The following is a 16,832-nucleotide window of genomic DNA, read 5'->3' as shown; positions in this document are numbered from 1 at the left end:
GGGGTCGCTGTCACCGGGCAGGGTGGGAAGGGAGGAAGCGGGGGAAGGGCGCCCGCCGAGTGGAGGCCGGGGAGGTTGGGGGGTCCACAAGCTCAGAGCCCCGCAGCCCAGGTCCGCGGAGGTGAGCGCCACGGGCGCCCAGGGAGCTCCGGCTCCCGATATTGTTGCAGGGCCCTGCGGCCGCCGGCTACAGGCGGGACCGTCCCCGCGGATCCCGCGGCCAGCTCGGCCCGCACCCGGGGCCGCGGCCGCAGGGACTCTCACAAGTTGCCGCCTCGGCCGGGTCCACCCCGGCGGCCGCCCTCCAGCCGCGGTCATTGTTCGCCGCGCGCCTCCTACCTCGGCGGTTCCGGCGGCTCCGGGTCCGGGCTGCGTGCTGGGGGCTGCGGGCTGCAGGGCTGGCGAGGGCGCGGCGGCGGCGGCGGCGAGCGAGGGGTCCCCGCGGGCGGCGGGCGCGCGAGCTAGGCAGGCGGCGGCCGGCCGAGGTCCGAGCCATCAAAGGTGGCGCGGGGCGGAGGGGAGGGCGGAGCAGGCGGGGTGGGTGGGGAGCGCGCTCCCGGTCGCCGTGGCCGCCTCGACGCCCGGTCGGAGCGCCACTCGCACGGAGAGGAGCGGCGCAGAGCGGGCGGCGGCCGCTTCCCCGCCCCGCACCTTCTTCGCCCCGCTCCCCGCTCTCCGCAGCTGCTGCGCCCGCGCCGGGACCAGCCACCTCCGAGGCTGGCGAGCGGGAAGTGCGGGGCACCACCGCCCCTCCCTGGGCCTGGGCCGGGCCCTCGGCAGGGGGAGCCTGGGCACAGCCTGGGGACAGCGGAGAACCACAGCCCCCTCCAGCGTCCGAGCCGTGACCTGCGCCGGCGCGCCCGGCCCCGCCCCGTTCTCTCCGCCCGGGAGGCAGGTGCGCAGAGAGGTGGCCCGCAGGCAGGGCCGCGCCGCCCAGCCCAGAAACGGTGCCTTACTTGGGCATGCGGCCAGAGCCGCTCTCCGAGCTGCGCCACCAAGCCGAGCGCCGGAAGAAGAGCCACCGCCGAGAGGCGAGCGCTGGTCCCTAGTGAGTGGAATGCCGAGGGCCTGAGACAGGCGCACCCAAGAAGCCAGCAGCAGATGGCAGGAGATCCGTGGCACCGATTCCTCAGGTCGCTTTGGCAAGCCCAGCTAGGGCTGCGACATTGCGTGGAAAACGTTTTGCAAAGACACCTTCCCCGCACCCCCCCTTCGGGCTACTCGCGCAGGCTTCCGGCACCACCCCAAGCTGCGCGGGAGTCTATGCCAGAGGCGCAGGTGCCACCTCTGATGCTGCCTAGGCCCAGAGTCCGCCAGAACGAATCCCACGACAGTGATCACCCCCATCACCCTTCGGCCAGGGGACAGCAGAGCGCCCCGCGAGGGTGGCCTGCTATAGGTGTTCTGTCCTCTTCTTGTTTTCCAGAACTTGGTGATAAAGGGGGAAAATCTGGACAGAGAAGGCCCAGGACCCTAGGTGACTTTCGGTCCCTGCCCCCACCTACCAGGTGCCTTTTAAATTTTTTTGTTTTTGTTTTTGTTTTTCCTTTTATCCCCCTTCCCAGCTTCTGCTCTCTGCTCACCACTGGGAGAGGTCTTAGGTCATTGAACATATGAAACAGGAAACCCCCGTTCTGCTGGATCCAGAAGCTGGTGTGTTCCCACCTCTAGCGCCAGTCTGGCTCAGAATCTGGTCACTTTGCGCCCTGGAGCAATTCACTGACTTCAGGCCCAAGGGGCACACTGTAAAGGAGAAGCTTGGCGAATGGGAACTGCCCCTGTGGGAAGGGAGGCTTGAGATGAGAAAGCTCGGTTACCCAGAGAGGGGCACATCATGGGGCTAGAAAGCCGCCTACTGAGGATCGGGGCTCCTTCTTTCATGCTGCACACTCGAAGTTAAGTTCCCCTGGCTCCGGAAAACCAGGAAGGCCTTGGGCAGTTTGCTGGAAAGAAAATGGGTGGGTCGCAAGCCGGCTCCGTGGCCAAACTGTGTGTGGCTTTACAAGTACGGACGAGCTATTTTCAGCCAGCCATTTTCTTAAGGGTAGTGGTTGGACCACCAAGAGCAGCAGTAGCCGCACTCAGTTTTAAGGAATGGAAATTACTCTCCATCGCTCCCCAGAAAGAGGCTCCTTATGTAGTCCAGGCTGGTCCGCATGCCTCTGCCCCTCAAACATTACAGTCTGAACCACTAGGCCCAGTGAAAGCATGAAATTAACTTCTTGGTAATCGGCCACGGGCCTACCAAGCCCTCACATCTAGTTACCATACCCGGAGAGCCACTGTGTTAGGGTCAGACCTCAGATTCACGGGGTCTTCTCACAGAAACAAGGTAGCAAGGCCCAGACTGATTGCTGAGTCTGTGACACAGCCTACATAGTTTTAAAGTTACGGCAGGTGATTCCCAGCATGGGGCCCAGTTAGCTAAGAACCCCTAGAGCTGAGGTGGAAATCACCTGGGAGTCTTGTTCTGGTGCAGATTCTGGATCTGCCTGGTTCTAACACATTCCAGGTGGCATGCTTTGGTTGATCCAGGGACTGTGTTGGCTGTAATGTGCTGTGTCTCATGAATTAAAGCAAAATGGTAGGTGTTACAAAAAGACAAACAATAGCATCTTCCCAGTGGTCCTCATTGAAGATCAACATTTCCTTCCTTCCTTCCTTCCTTCCTTCCTTCCTTCCTTCCTTCCTTCCTTCCTTCCTTCCTTCCTTCCTTCCAATTTGGGTTTTCAAGACAGGATTTCTCTTTGTAGCCCTGGCTCTCCTGGAACTTGCTCCGTAGACGACACTAGTCTCAAACCTGGAGATCCAGCTGCCTTTGCCTCCTGATTGCTGGGATTAAAGGCCTGTGTCACCACGGCCCAGCATGCAGTTTTTGGCTCAATTGTTTTGTATTTCTGGGATAAGAATGGTTTGGTTTGGTTTTGCTTTTAGAGCTATTTGTTGGTTGTGTGAACGTTGGGTGTGTACACGTTGAGTGGTGTGTGCATGCTGGGTGGTATGTGCACGTGGAGTGTGTGCACATGGGGTGTGTGCATGCTGGGTGGTGTGTGCACGTGGAGTGTGTGCATGTGGAGTGTGTGCATGTGGGGTGTGTGCATGCTGGGTGGTGTGTGCACGTGGAGTGTGTGCATGTGGAGTGTGTGCACGTGGAGTGTGTGCATGTGGAGTGTGTGCATGTGGGGTGTGTGCATGTTAGGGGGTGTGCATGTGTGGTGTGTGCATGCTGGGTGGTGTGTGCACGTGGGGTGTGTGCACGTGGGGTGTGTGCACGTGGGGTGTGTGCATGCTGGGTGGTGTGTGCACGTGGAGTGTGTGCATGTGGGGTGTGTGCATGCTGGTGTGTGCATGCTGGTGTGTGCATGCTGGGTGGTGTGTGCACGTGGAGTGTGTGCATGCTGGCTGGTGTGTGCACGTGGAGTGTGTGCATGTGGGGTGTGTGTGCACGTGGAGTGTGTGCATGTGGGGTGTGTGCATGTTAGGGGGTGTGCATGTGTGGTGTGTGCATGCTGGGTGGTGTGTGCATGCTGGGTGGTGTGTGCACGTGGAGTGTGTGCATGCTGGGTGGTGTGTGCACGTGGAGTGTGTGCATGCTGGGTGGTGTGTGCATGCTGGTGTGTGCACGTGGAGTGTGTGCATGCTGGGTGGTGTGTGCATGCTGGTGTGTGCACGTGGAGTGTGTGCATGCTGGGTGGTGTGTGCATGCTGGTGTGTGCACGTGGAGTGTGTGCATGCTGGGTGGTGTGTGCACGTGGAGTGTGTGCATGCTGGGTGGTGTGTGCACGTGGAGTGTGTGCATGCTGGGTGGTGTGTGCACGTGGAGTGTGTGCATGTGGGGTGTGTGCATGTTAGGGGGTGTGCATGTGTGGTGTGTGCATGTTAGGGGGTGTGCATGTGTGGTGTGTGCATGCTGGGTGGTGTGTGCATGCTGGGTGGTGTGTACACGTGGAGTGTGTGCATGCTGGGTGGTGTGTGCACGTGGAGTGTGTGCATGTTGGGTGGTGTGTGCACGTGGAGTGTGTGCATGTGGGGTGGTGTGTGCACGTGGAGTGTGTGCATGCTGGGTGGTGTGTGCACGTGGAGTGTGTGCATGTGGGGTGGTGTGTGCACGTGGAGTGTGTGCATGCTGGGTGGTGTGTGCACGTGGAGTGTGTGCATGCTGGGTGGTGTGTGCACGTGGAGTGTGTGCATGTGGGGTGTGTGCATGTTAGGGGGTGTGCATGTGTGGTGTGTGCATGCTGGGTGGTGTGTGCATGCTGGGTGGTGTGTACACGTGGAGTGTGTGCATGCTGGGTGGTGTGTGCACGTGGAGTGTGTGCATGTGGGGTGGTGTGTGCACATGGAGTGTGTGCATGTGGGGTGGTGTGTGCACGTGGAGTGTGTGCATGCTGGGTGGTGTGTGCACGTGGGGTGTGCATGCTGGTATGTGCATGCTGGTGTGTGCATGCTTGTAGTAATATGGGCGGCGGCGGGGTTGCATCCCCAAACACCCCAGCCGCCTGCCCGGCTAGCTTTACCCGAAATAATTACACAGACACTGTATTCATTTAAACACTACTTTGGCCCATTTCTATCTAGCCTCTTCTAGGCTAATTCTCACATATTAATTTAGCCCATTTCTAATCATCTGTGTAGCGCCCCTAGGTGCGCTTACCGGGAAGATTCTAGCCTATGTCCATCCTGGGTCGGAGCTTCATAGCGTGCATCTTCCCTGGAGTGGGCAGCATGGTGTCTCTCCTGCGTCTGCTTCGGAGAGGAGAGCTGTCGAGTCTGACCTCACTTCCTCTTCCTCCCAGCGTTTTGTTCTGTTTACTCCTCCCACCTATCTCCTAACCAATGAGAGCCAAGCAGCTTCTTTTTATTTAACCAATGACCTTCCTCCATCACATGCTGGGTGGTATGTGCATGTGGGGTGTGCATGCTGGGTGGTGTGTGCACGTGGGGTGTGCATGCTGGTATGTGCATGCTGGTGTGTGCATGCTGGGTGGTGTGTACACGTGGGGTGTGTGCATGCTGGGTGGTATGCGCACGTGGGCTGTGTGTATGCTGGTATGTGCATGCTGAGTGTGTGCATGCATGCACTATGCATCAAAGTGGGGGTCAGAGGGCAACTTCTGGGCGTTGTTTCTCCTTCCATGAAGTGGGTTCCAGGGACGGAGCTCCGGTTGTCAGGATTGGTAACAAGCACCCTGACCCGCCGAGCCATCTCATGGACTCCTGTCATGCTGTTTTGTTATCTCAAAGTTAATAACTTAAGAAAGTAACTTTTACTGGAGACAGGAGGAGAGAGCCAGAAGACTGAGTAGGAGTTGATGCAAAGAGTGAGTGCGGGAAAGAAGAGCAAGGGAATTAGGAAGGGGTGAGCGAGGCGGCCCAGAGGACCTGCCTAGTGTAGAATGCACGCTTTAGGTTGTCTCTATTACTTTAGCCACCGGAAACCAAGCTGTCCCTTGTCACGGTGACCAGCTGCTGCCTCACCTTCAGAATATAAATATTTACGACACCCCAAACTGTAGGTAGAGCTATTTAGTAAGCTATTACTGAGACCCTTTTATTAAATTTATTTTTTTAATTTTTTAATTATTTACTGTGTATACAGTGTTCTGCCTGAAGAGGGCACCAGATCTCATTACAGATGGTTGTGAGCCACCATGTGGTTGCTGGGAACTGAACTCAGGACCTCTGGAAGAGCAGCCAGTGCTCTCAACCTCTGAGCCATCTCTCCATCCCCTAATTTTACCTTTTGTAAAGTGGTTCATACCTATAGTTCTGTGACAGTCTTTTCTGGGGAGACACAAAACACAGCTCCCCCCTTCCCGGAAAGGGGGCAGACCAAAGTGACAGCTGCACCCAGGCACAGCTTGGCGAGCGGGTGAGATTTTCCTACTGACCAGAGTGTGGGTGAGGAACAGGGTGGCATAAAGCAGCTACGTGATCAAGAGCGCACCGAGCACAGACGACAGTGGGTGAAAGCTGCCATCCGGAACTTTCTGCAGAACCGGCAGGACTGATGGGAGAAGCAAGGAGCCGGTGGTCGTCTCTCGGCTTCGCAGACCTGTGAGAGTCTCAAGTGCCTCCCCCTCTCCCTGATGGAGGGAATGTTTCAACTCAGGGGAAATTTCTGACCAACAGATGGCAAGTTCAAGACTAGCCTGAATTTCATAGTCACACCATGTCTCAAACAAACAAACAAAACTCCACACAAACAGGATGTTTGTTTGCAGATGGCCTGAGGTCGGTAACCAGCACCCACGTGATGGCTCACAGTCGCCTGTAACTACAGCTCTTCCACACATACACACACATATATCTTTAAAAACAAAAACAGGTGGGTATGTGTTGACCGAGGTTTTCTGTCCCCCCCAGTCCTGCAGCTGTTAAGTCCTAAAGAATCACACAGAAGTCTACATTAGTTATAAACTGATTGGCCCATTGGCTCAGGCTCCTTATTAACTAAATCTTATATATTACACTAGCCCATAATTCTTGTCTGTGACTTGGTACCTTTTTTGGCAAGGATGTCACATCTTCCTTCCTCTGAGGCTGGGTCACGACTGCCGACTGAAACTTCCTCTTCCCAGAATTCTCGTTGCCACGCCTCTACTTCCTGCCAGGCTATTGGCCAATCAGTACTTTATTAAAAATAATACAAGTGACAGGATAAAAGACCATTGTCCCACAGCAGGTATGGTGGTGTGTACCTTTAATCCTAGCACTAGCCAGATAGAAGCAAGTGGATCTCTATGTGTTTGAGGGTAGCCTGGTCACTATAGTGAATTTCAAACCAGTCAGGCCTACATAGTGAGACCCTGTCTCTCTCTTACACACACACACACACACACACACTATGGAACAATCCCGTGTTCACATGGTAAAATGTAATGCAGAATGCTGCCAAGCAACCACTCCCTATCTGTACCCGGTATCATTTCTCGGAGGTAGTTTTCCCGTCCGCTTTTAGACATCTGAAATGTTCTGGCCTTATACAAAGGGGAGGGACACTGAACAGTTGGATCACTTAAGCAGTTAAGAACACTTGCTGCTCTTGCAGAAGACCAAGGTTCAGTTCCCAGCATGCACGTTGGCTCACGACTACCCATAACTCCAGTTCCAGGGGACCCAATACCTTCTGACCTTTTGCTTTATTGATAGAGATTTACGGTCAATTTTGTTATATGTATAAATGTTTCTGATGTAACCTTTACTTGATAACTGTTTTGTTATATGTAATTTTGCTATGTTAAGGTTAAAGCCTTCCTTTTTTTGTTTAAACAGAAAAAGGGGAAGTGATGTGGGAGTGTCATATATCAATCTGTTGATTTCATTGGCTAAGCAATAAAGAAACTGCTAGGCCCATTGGATGGCCCTAGGTGGGTGGAGTAAACAGAACAGAATGCCGGGAGGAAGAGGAAGTGAGGTCAGACTCCACAGCTCTGCTCTCCGGAGCAGACGCAGGAGAGACGCCATGCTACCTGCTCCAGGGAAGACGCACGCTATGAAGCTCCGACCCAGGATGGACTTAGGCTAGATTCTTCCCGGTAAGCGCACCTAGGGGCGCTACACAGATGATTAGAAATGGGCTAAATTAATATGTGACAATTAGCCAGTAAGGGCTAGAGCTAAGGGCCAAGCAGTGTTTAAAAGAATACAGTGTCTGTGTAATTATTTCGGGCATAAGCTAGCCGGGCAGGGCTGGCGGCTGGGGTGTTTGGGGACGCAGCCCCGCCGCCGCTCCATATTACTACACTGACCTGTGCAAGCAACGGGCATGTATGAAGTACATATGCAAGCAAAACAATCAGAATCAGATATTTTTTTTAAATGCTTGTGCACAAATCTTTACTGTGAAGAGCTCATGTGTTACTTTAAAGACAAACTTCTCCCACGGTTAGCATCCACTCCCCTGGCAAACATCACTGTTCTTTAGTCGGGAATCTCAGGGTTTGGGACCATGCTGCTTCCTGGACCTGCAGTTTTGCAAGGTCAGTACCTGAGGAGCCTGCAGCCAGGCCCTCGGCAAGAAAGAGGCTCTGCCTGAAGCCCCTATGGACGAGAGCTCTGGTTTACTCATGGTCTATATATCCTACAGATGCTCTGGTCTTCAGGTCACGGTGACTCAGTGCCATGGCAAAGGGAAAATTGAAGAGGTCACGTGTGTGGTTAGGTTACAGCATATGTGACTTCCTACTTAGGGCCACCGTTACTGTGATGAAACACCACAACCAAAAGCAAGGTGTGGAGGAAAGAGTTTATTTGGCTCACACTTCCACATCACTGTTCATCACGGAAGGAAGTCAGGACAGGAACTCAAACAGGGCAGGAACCTGGAGGCAGGAGCTGATGCAGAGGCCACAGAGGGATGCTGCTGACTGACTTGCTTATAGTGGCTTGTTCAGCCTGCTTTCTTATAGACCTAGCGTCAACAGCCCAGGGATGGTACCACCTGCAATGGGTTGGGCCATCCCAGATCAGTCGCTATTTAAGAAGACACCCTACAGGTTTGCCGACAGCCGGATCTCATGGAGGGTCTTCTCCATAGAGGCTCTTTCCTTTCAGAAGACTCTGGCTTTTGTCAAACTGACAGAAACAGCCAGTTTAGTGACTTCTATTGCATCTGTTCCCTTTTGCTGTGATGTATACAAGAAGCAACTTCAGGGAGAAAAAAAAAAACTTCAGGGAGAAAGGCATTGGCTCGAAGTTTGTGGGCATACAGTCCATTACAGAGGGGAAAACAGGGTGGCTGGTGACTCCATAGTGGCAGGAAGGCAGAGCTGAGACTTGACTTTACCTCTTGACAGAAGAAAAAGCAGATGGCTGATTGGAAGTTGAACCTACCTGTCTAAACTCAGGGTCCACCCACATGATCAATCCCTTCAGCAAAGCTTCACCTCCTAAAGGCTCCAAACCCTAAAGGCTCCAAACCTTCCCCAAACAGCTCACCATCTGGGAGCCAAGCATTCAAACATGTGACTCTATCAGGGACACTTGACACCCAAACTAGAACCACCATCTTGTTTGCATTCTCTTTCTAGTGACTTGCCCTTACCCGCTCTCTGGCTTCCCTTTTAGCATGATGTCAAGGTGGGAGCTGCTTCTCCAGAGTCATAGACAATAGAGGGGGCTTTTCCTGCCAGGGGCTCCTAAGGAATTGAGAACTTAGTCCAATGGCCTCTGAGTTGTGGAGCCTTGTCATAATTCATGTGAGTGGACCAAAGCGGGGAGCATTCCAGGCGAGCCTTGAAATAATTGCAGAACCAGCAGATCCAACTAAGCAATTCCTCTGTGCTTGACCCTTGAAATCTGTGAGATGAGACATGTTATGGGCACTGTATTTGGGGGTGACTTGCTTTGCAATACTTAGCTGTCATATCATAATGTGGTAGAAACAAGAGTGTTCAATGTTCAAGGTCATATTATCTGGAAGAATATGAGTCTCTCTGTCTAAATGGCAGCGCATCTTGGGTGTTTGAATTGAATTTAATTTCAGCTGCTCACCCTGCGAACTCTGCCCCTTTGGGGGGTACCTCCTGTAGGCCCATATTTCTACATGGTATGGTGACCAGAAGCCCAAGCCACAGTTTGCACCTGCCACACACGAGGTGGTCACCTAGCCTGTTGCCATCCCTAACAAAGGGTCAGGATGTTGTTCTGCTCCTTCTTTGTAATTTGGAGGACACCTGAGAAGAGATGCTAATTCAGCCTACGTGTCAGAGCTGGCATAGGGAGCAGGAAGACAGGGAGATGACAGAACGGGCATTGAAAGGTGTGGTCAGAGACATTTGCCTGGTTACCTAGGAAACCGAATGCTAATGAATTTCCCCCTCAGTTCATGTTTTGGGATATAAGACTGGAGAATAAACGGAGGAATTTTCAGGATGTGAACTCAGGATTTCATGAGGGATCACTGAGAATCTCCCTCCTGATAAAGTCACGTGAGTTGTGTCTTTATTCCCACACCTCCCCACTGGTCTGGAGAAATAATTTAGGGTCCGGGCTGGCACTGGACCCTCCTGTCTATGGCATTGGAGTTAGCAACTCCTGAATCGACCTAATGAAGCTAAGCTGCCAAGAGAGCGACTGGCATGCTGTGAACCCCTGGGGTTGGAGCGCTTCAGGGCTGCTCGGCAATGTCTGGAGGTGAGACCTCGGTTCTTCTGCAGGGGGAGTTTCAGACTTGAGAAGAGGAAGCCATGGCAGTGACAGACCTGGGTCAGGGAAAGGGCAAAGAGGGGTGGGAGAGCAGAAACTGGGGATCAAAGGAATGCCTGAGGGACATCTCCGTTAGTCACACTCCAGTGAGTGTCCAGTCATGTGTCCTTCCACTCTGCAGATCTCAAACATGTCCGCCATAGTGAACATTCCATCACTGATCTGCTCTTTGAAGCTGGGCCAGCTGTCAATCTTTCGGTTAATAAAGGACAGTAGACTCAGTGCCATGAGGCCTTTATGACCAACTCAGAAAGACCATGTGGCTTCTTTTTTTGTTTTGTTTTGTTTTTCGAGACAGGGTTTCTCTGTAGCTTTGGAGCCTGTCCTGAAACTAGCTCTTGTAGACCAGGCTTGCCTCGAACTCACAGAAATAAGCCTGACTCTGCCTCCCGAGTGCTGTGATTAAAGGCCTGTGCCACCACCATCAGGCTGACCATGTTGTTTCTAACTTGTTCTCAGTACAGACTTTCTCAGAGAGACGTGTTCCACGTCACAAGTCCAAACTCTCCCAAGACTGTCATGCTCAAGCCATCTGGAGGTATGTTAGGCACAGTCCTGGGAGCCCAGGATTCATCCTGGCCCATGTGGCAGGGTATGAGGGAGGTAGGTGTCTCAGAGTAGCTTCACCCTACTATCCCTAGGGTCTCCCACCAGCCCAACCTTTGGATCCCTCCAGCTCCTGCCAGGCCACAGAGCAGAGAAGCATCCCAGTCATACCCTGTCCAAATTCTTGTTCCCAATGTCTTAGTCACTGTTCTGTTGCTCTGAGAAGACACCATGACCACGGCTACTCAGAGAAGAGTCTAATTGGGACTCATGAATTGCGAGGGTTAGAGCCAGGACCTTGTTGGCAGAGAGAGTGACAACCAGCAGGCAGGCCCTGGAACAGAGACTGAGAGCTCACGTTTTGATCCACACACATGGGGCAGAGAGCACTAACTGGGCATGCATGAGCTTCAGAAACCTCAAAGCCCACCCAAGGCTACACCTCATAATCCTTCCCAAACAGTTCCACCAACTCAGGACGGAGCATTCCAATACATGTGGTCCTGTCAGGTCTGTTCTCGCTCAGATCTCCCACACGGCACTCGGCATCTGGATGAGGTGGGTGTTTTAGGTCATTATGCCATGAGACAGCAGGTGACAGGAATGTCCACAAACAGAGATGGCACGGCAATTTTTTTTTAAAGATTTGTTACTTCTGTATGTGTGTGTATGAGGATGTATCTACACCTTGGAGTGCAGAGGTCAGATGGGAGAGGTGTCGGACCTCTCAGAGTTGAAACTGTACACAGCCACAGAGAGGCAGTTCCCAGGACACCTAGTTTGCTATGTGAATGCTGGGATCAGCGCCTGGCCCTCATGACTGAGAAAACACTTCTAAGCACTGAGCAGTCTCCACATATCCATGGCAATCTTCTAAATCTTGTCATTCTAAAAATTAAAATTAAAAATATGCCTGGAGAACAATTTCTTAGTGTTTAAAGAAAAAGTCCCCGGGCAGGCAAACTGTAAATCTCGGCAGCCACCCAGAGGAGACAGATGAGGAGGAGAAGAGAGAGAAAAACCATGTCCTATGTGAGGAGGGGGCATCAGAGACAGTGAAAGAGCCCAAAGCCCGGCACAAACACACTGAAGCTCTGGCCATGGGTCTGAAGGAAGGAGACACCGAGAAGAAACGGGAATGCTTACGGTTCTCCCAGTCCAGCCCCAGAAATGCAGAACTTCACAGCAGCTCCGTGGTGATGACCAGTGCTTGTCGCTGCTGCAAGAGAAAACAGCGCCATCATCTTAAAATGGTCACCTCTTTTTATATTTATTTCCTTATTTTACATTTCATTTTTTGAGACAAGTTCTCACTCATGGAGAGCCACCTGCTTCTGCCTCCCGAGTGCTGGGACTAAAGGCGTGCGCAGCCACACTCAACTCCGCGTTCACCTTCTCTGTGAACCATCCCTTGTGTCCCTCCATCTTGCCATCCAGTGGGTAACTGGTCCTTTGCTTTTTTCTCAGATAGTATCTTTGAGGTGTTGAGGTCCTCAGCCCTTGAGGTCCTGCAGGGAATGTGCTTCTCTGGCTTTGGTTTACGGTACATTGTGTGGCAAGTTCCCCCTCTTTATTGTGTCATGGTTTTCTGATGTTTGCTTTTATAGTTTCATGGGTTTTTTTTACTTGAAAAAGCCCTCCTTACTCAAGTTATTTAAAAAACATCCTTTCCATTTCTACAGTTTAATCTTATATTTTATCATTGATCTATATGGTATTTATTTTGACATGAGAAATAAGATGTGGAGCCAACTTTTGTCTTTTTCCCCTGTGGCTCTATAGACACCATCTGAATATCCTATCTCATTCATGATTGTTTAAGATGCTAACTTCAGACAGGAGGATGGCTCAATGGGTAAAAGGTGCTAACTGCCAAGTCTACCGACCTGAATTCAATCCTTGGGCCCACATGGGAAAAGAAAAGAACCAAACAAAGAAATACCAAATATTCTTTGTTGAATATAAATTTAATTTAAATATATATTGTATTTTTTAGGGAATTTTTATTTCTATGACATAATCCAGTTAACTAATTTATCTTTAACCTTTCTCTGCTGCTTTTCATAACACCGGGTCTCTTAAGAGAATCCTTAATTACTCCCTCATCATCAAAAGCAGTTTTTGGGCTTTCTAGTCCAGGCTTGAAGAGGATTCCAGCAACATCCGAGCCACAGGCCGTGCGGCAGGGGCTGGGGGACTCAATGGACCAGAGGGCAGCCAAGGCTACACCTCACCTGGGCAGCACAGTAGAGCTGACCCTACTGGCGAAGGTGTGGGGGAGCCAGGCCCAATGTTAGCAGGGGAGAGATGTCTTCAGAATATCCCACTTCACAGAAAAGTCTGTCAGGTATGCTAGGCCTGTGGGCTGAAGATGGATGCCCCAACATTGCAGAAGAACCCTAGGTGACTGTCCAGGCAGCCAGCTGTTTCTGTCATTTCTCACAGTTTTTGGAAGTTGCTTGCTCACCCTTCCTGCTGATTCAGTTAGTATTATTTCCTTTTCAGGTCTCTGGTGGAGTTGAAGACTTTATAGTTATAGTTTTCTTTGTTACCAGGTTCAGAAAAGAGGTTTAAAGTGTATAAGGGCGAGAGACATTAAAAGACAGCTTTGGTAATGCAAGTTAGAATAAAAAGTGAATTAAGGTCAACTTTTGGGCTCATCAAGGTAAGACAGATATGGAGTATTTTCTCTGAATTTGTCACATGGACTAGACATTGTTGATGTATTCATTGCCTGTATTTTTGTATATAGCTATTGTTTCTTTTGCATAAAGTTTTTCTTATAACCTTTTTTATTTTAGACAAAAAAGGGAAAATGTGGTAATTTTCAGTTTGTATTCCAACAAATAAAGCTTGCCTAAAGATCAGAGGAGGGAGCTAGCTTCTAGTTAGCCGTAGAGGTCTGGATATCTGTACAGATAGACAGGAAGTGATATGGCCAGACAGTGAGAGGAATATAAGGTGGGAGGAGACAGGAGCTCAGCCCTTTTTGGCTGAGGAGTTAGCAAGGTAAGAGTTGGCTATGGCTTGCTCCTTTCTCTCTCTGATCTTTCAGCATTTGCCCTGATATCTGGCTCCAGGATTTTACTAGTAAGACCAATTAGAAATAGTACAGCAAATGGTGCCCAACGTGCAGCAACTACATCCACATAAAACCTGAGAGCTTGGGAAGTCAAGGATGGCTTCTTGATAGCAACAGTTTCCCAAGTGGGCTCTGTTTGCTAGAGGCAAGGCTCCTTTAAGAGATGCTTCCTGACTCAGCATTAGCACAAAAACCTCATGGCTCCTTTAAGAGGCCCTGCTACCAGACTTAAATGGTGTTTATGAGCAGCTGGTGGCATGCTCTTGCCGGTGGCGTAGACCTAGAGATGCCACAGAGTTGTAGCAATAAACTTGGCTCCCACCAGTACCTCCACCATGAACCTTCTCAAGAAGAAAAGGATTTGGGCAAAATCAGCTACCAAAGCCACCACTTTAATCCTAGCCACACCCACTTAGCAGATTAAAGACTCATGTGCTCAGAAAAAGGTAGAGATACACAATAAAAACAGATTCAGACTAAAAATCCTCAAACAGTTTACAGTGTATTTAAATATATACATAGACTTGGGAGAGAAAAGAGAAAAGATAGAGAAAGCCCTTAAAAAAGAAATAGAATAATAATAATTTTAAAAAGCCTCATAAAGATGGAAAACACACAAAGAATCTGGATACTGTATGTTATTGTGTTGTCGTTGAATTGTTTGACTGCTGAGGAAGGAGCAACAGCTGCTAAAAGACATTTGATTATAAATGCTGCTGGATTAAACCAACCTATATATCTTAATAATATCTTGACTTCAAAATTTAAGTAAAAAAGTTTGTTACTTTGGGAAAGAGGTTCTGCTTTTATTTTCACAGGAAATGAGAGGCTATGGATTCTTACCGTGTTAAGAAAATTCAGGTTTGATCAAGAAAGACCCCCTGAAAAATCTCTGTTAAGGGTCAGTGGCCCGTATGATCCAACATTTCAGAACACCTCTGTTGCAGTTGCCTCTGAGTGCTACATCCAGAACAGCTTCAAAAAGAGTAGCTGAGGTGATCCAGCCTCACAGAATACTCCAGTCAAGATTCAACCATAACCCTAAATTTTCTCAGAGTTCCCAAAAGATTATCAGCACCCCCAATTAGCAGGAAGTGGCATAGGAAACTATTCCCATGTTCCCCAAAATTGGATTGTGGATGTTGTCTTTGTTTAGAGTGTTGTTTGCAACTTGTTATGGATAATGGTCAGGGGAAAAAAAAAAGCTAAGCAAAGGAGATTAGATTCAGGCTTCTTGTTTTGAAAAGAAAAAAAAAAGGAAAATCCTGTGGGATAATGCTCTTGTATTGGTTTAATAAAATGTTGATTGGCCCATAGCCAAGCAAGAAGTATAGGCAAGACAACCAGACAAGAAGAATTCTGGGAAGAGGAAAAGCAGAGTCACAGTCACCACCCAGAAGCAGAGGAAGCAAGATGAGAATGCCTCACTGAGAAAAGGTGCCAAGTCACATGACTAAACACAGATAGGAATTATGGGTTCATTGAAGTTGTAAGAGCTAGATAGTAATAAGCCTGAGCAATAAGCCAAATAATTTATAATTAATATAAGTCTCTGTGTATTTAATTGGGACTGAATGGCTGTAGAACTAGGTGGGCCAGAAAATTTCATTTACAAATGAATTCCAGTCTCAATAATTCTACTCCAGTTTAGTTAGAATCTCCTTCAAGTTGTAACTGTTAACTTCAACTCCTAGAACTTCTTCCTTTTTACTCAGAACTATTAAAGTAGGCTTAGCTTTTATAGCTTTAGTGGAAATTAACTCACTTGACTGACACATCACCCTATGAAATTGGAGCTATATTATAATACCTGTTTTATAGAGAATGAATCAGACACAGAGAGGCTAAGTAGCTTACCAGCAGTCACACAGCTATTTAGACGCAGGATTCCAACATGGGAGTTGAGTTTTAGAGGCCATTCTCTTAGCCTCGGTCTTCAGAAATCCCAGACAGATGGGGAAAGTCCTGGAATAGAAAACAGAATGGGATGAAAAGATACAGTTTAAGTGTGGCTCTCACCTCTCCTCAAAGAAACACTGTTTGTGCAACAGATGGAGATGGTTATGGAGATGCAGAACTGATCATACTGCAGAGAAAAAGTGGCTGTGGGGTACCCAGCTCCATCTGAGAAATCTGCAGTATAACTTCTTCCTCCTCTTAAAGCTCAGGGGAAATCACAGAAGAGGGAACAGACAGATTGTAAGAGCCAGAGGACCCTAGGCATGACAGGGAAGCTATGCACAGTGTGGGTACCTGAACAATACCAGCATAAAGCTGACCTGGCAATGTGGACAGGGAAATTCCACATGGTCATACCCCTAAATGAAGAGCTATAGGCGGCCAATGCCTGCAGGGAAGGGAGAGTCCGTCCAGGGATGAGCTTCCACACAGATTGTCCAGTCCAGAGTGGACAGCCCTGAACACGTACATACGTGCAAGTTAAATGGACTTGGTAGGTTATATGTATACCTGTGCATATGTACACACACATATGTGTAAGAATAATTAAGAAACCATGGATTTAGGAGGGAGGGACAAGGGAGGAGATGGAGAGGGAGAAGAAGAACGGATTGTGCGTGTGCCATGCTTGTGCAGGAAGTCCTCAAAAGATAACTTTTTAAAAGAGCAAGAACTTCGGATTATTTTCATTTCAACTTCACTGTCCCTACTTGAGCCCTAACAAATTTAGGAGGACCACAGACTGCACTTGTCTGGCGTCTAGCCCATCATGTTCTTTAGGAGAGGATACACCATGCCTGAGAGGAAGTCTGAGAATTTTCATTGCTCGGAAGTGTAGGCTTTCTGTCTTCTTGACAGCTGTCACATGATCTCACCACTGTGGAACGGTAACAAGTTTCAGGGAAGCAAAGAGCAGAACAGGGGTTTCCAGAGTCTGTGGACAGAGTCTGTGGGGACCAGGAGGGACAGGGAGGCTGGCCAGTCCTGTGACATGCTATTGTGCAGTACAATGGCTGGGGCAAATTGTAATATACTG

The 16,832-nt window shown here is 49.8% G+C and overlaps 1 protein-coding gene across 4 annotated transcripts in view; it reads right to left on the bottom strand.

The window, feature by feature from the left end:
* Positions 1-1,219, bottom strand: part of Farp1 (FERM, ARH/RhoGEF and pleckstrin domain protein 1) — a 232,939-nt gene extending 231,720 nt beyond the window's left edge. For 3 of the 4 annotated variants that reach the window (XM_075950069.1, XM_075950065.1, XM_075950068.1), the window contains exon 1: positions 340-468. The gene's annotated coding sequence lies outside the window, so the exon portion shown is untranslated. Of the gene's footprint in view, positions 1-339; positions 469-956 lie in introns of those variants that run through there. The other variant, XM_075950066.1, reaches the window with a different exon arrangement.
* Positions 1,220-16,832: the final 15,613 nt, after the last annotated feature.

Source organism: Microtus pennsylvanicus, chromosome 15, assembly GCF_037038515.1.
Source record: "Microtus pennsylvanicus isolate mMicPen1 chromosome 15, mMicPen1.hap1, whole genome shotgun sequence".
In the NCBI taxonomy this organism is placed as follows: domain Eukaryota; kingdom Metazoa; phylum Chordata; class Mammalia; order Rodentia; family Cricetidae; genus Microtus; species Microtus pennsylvanicus.
The sequence above is the reverse complement of the archived record's forward strand: the minus strand, read 5'-3'. Positions and strand labels throughout refer to the sequence as shown.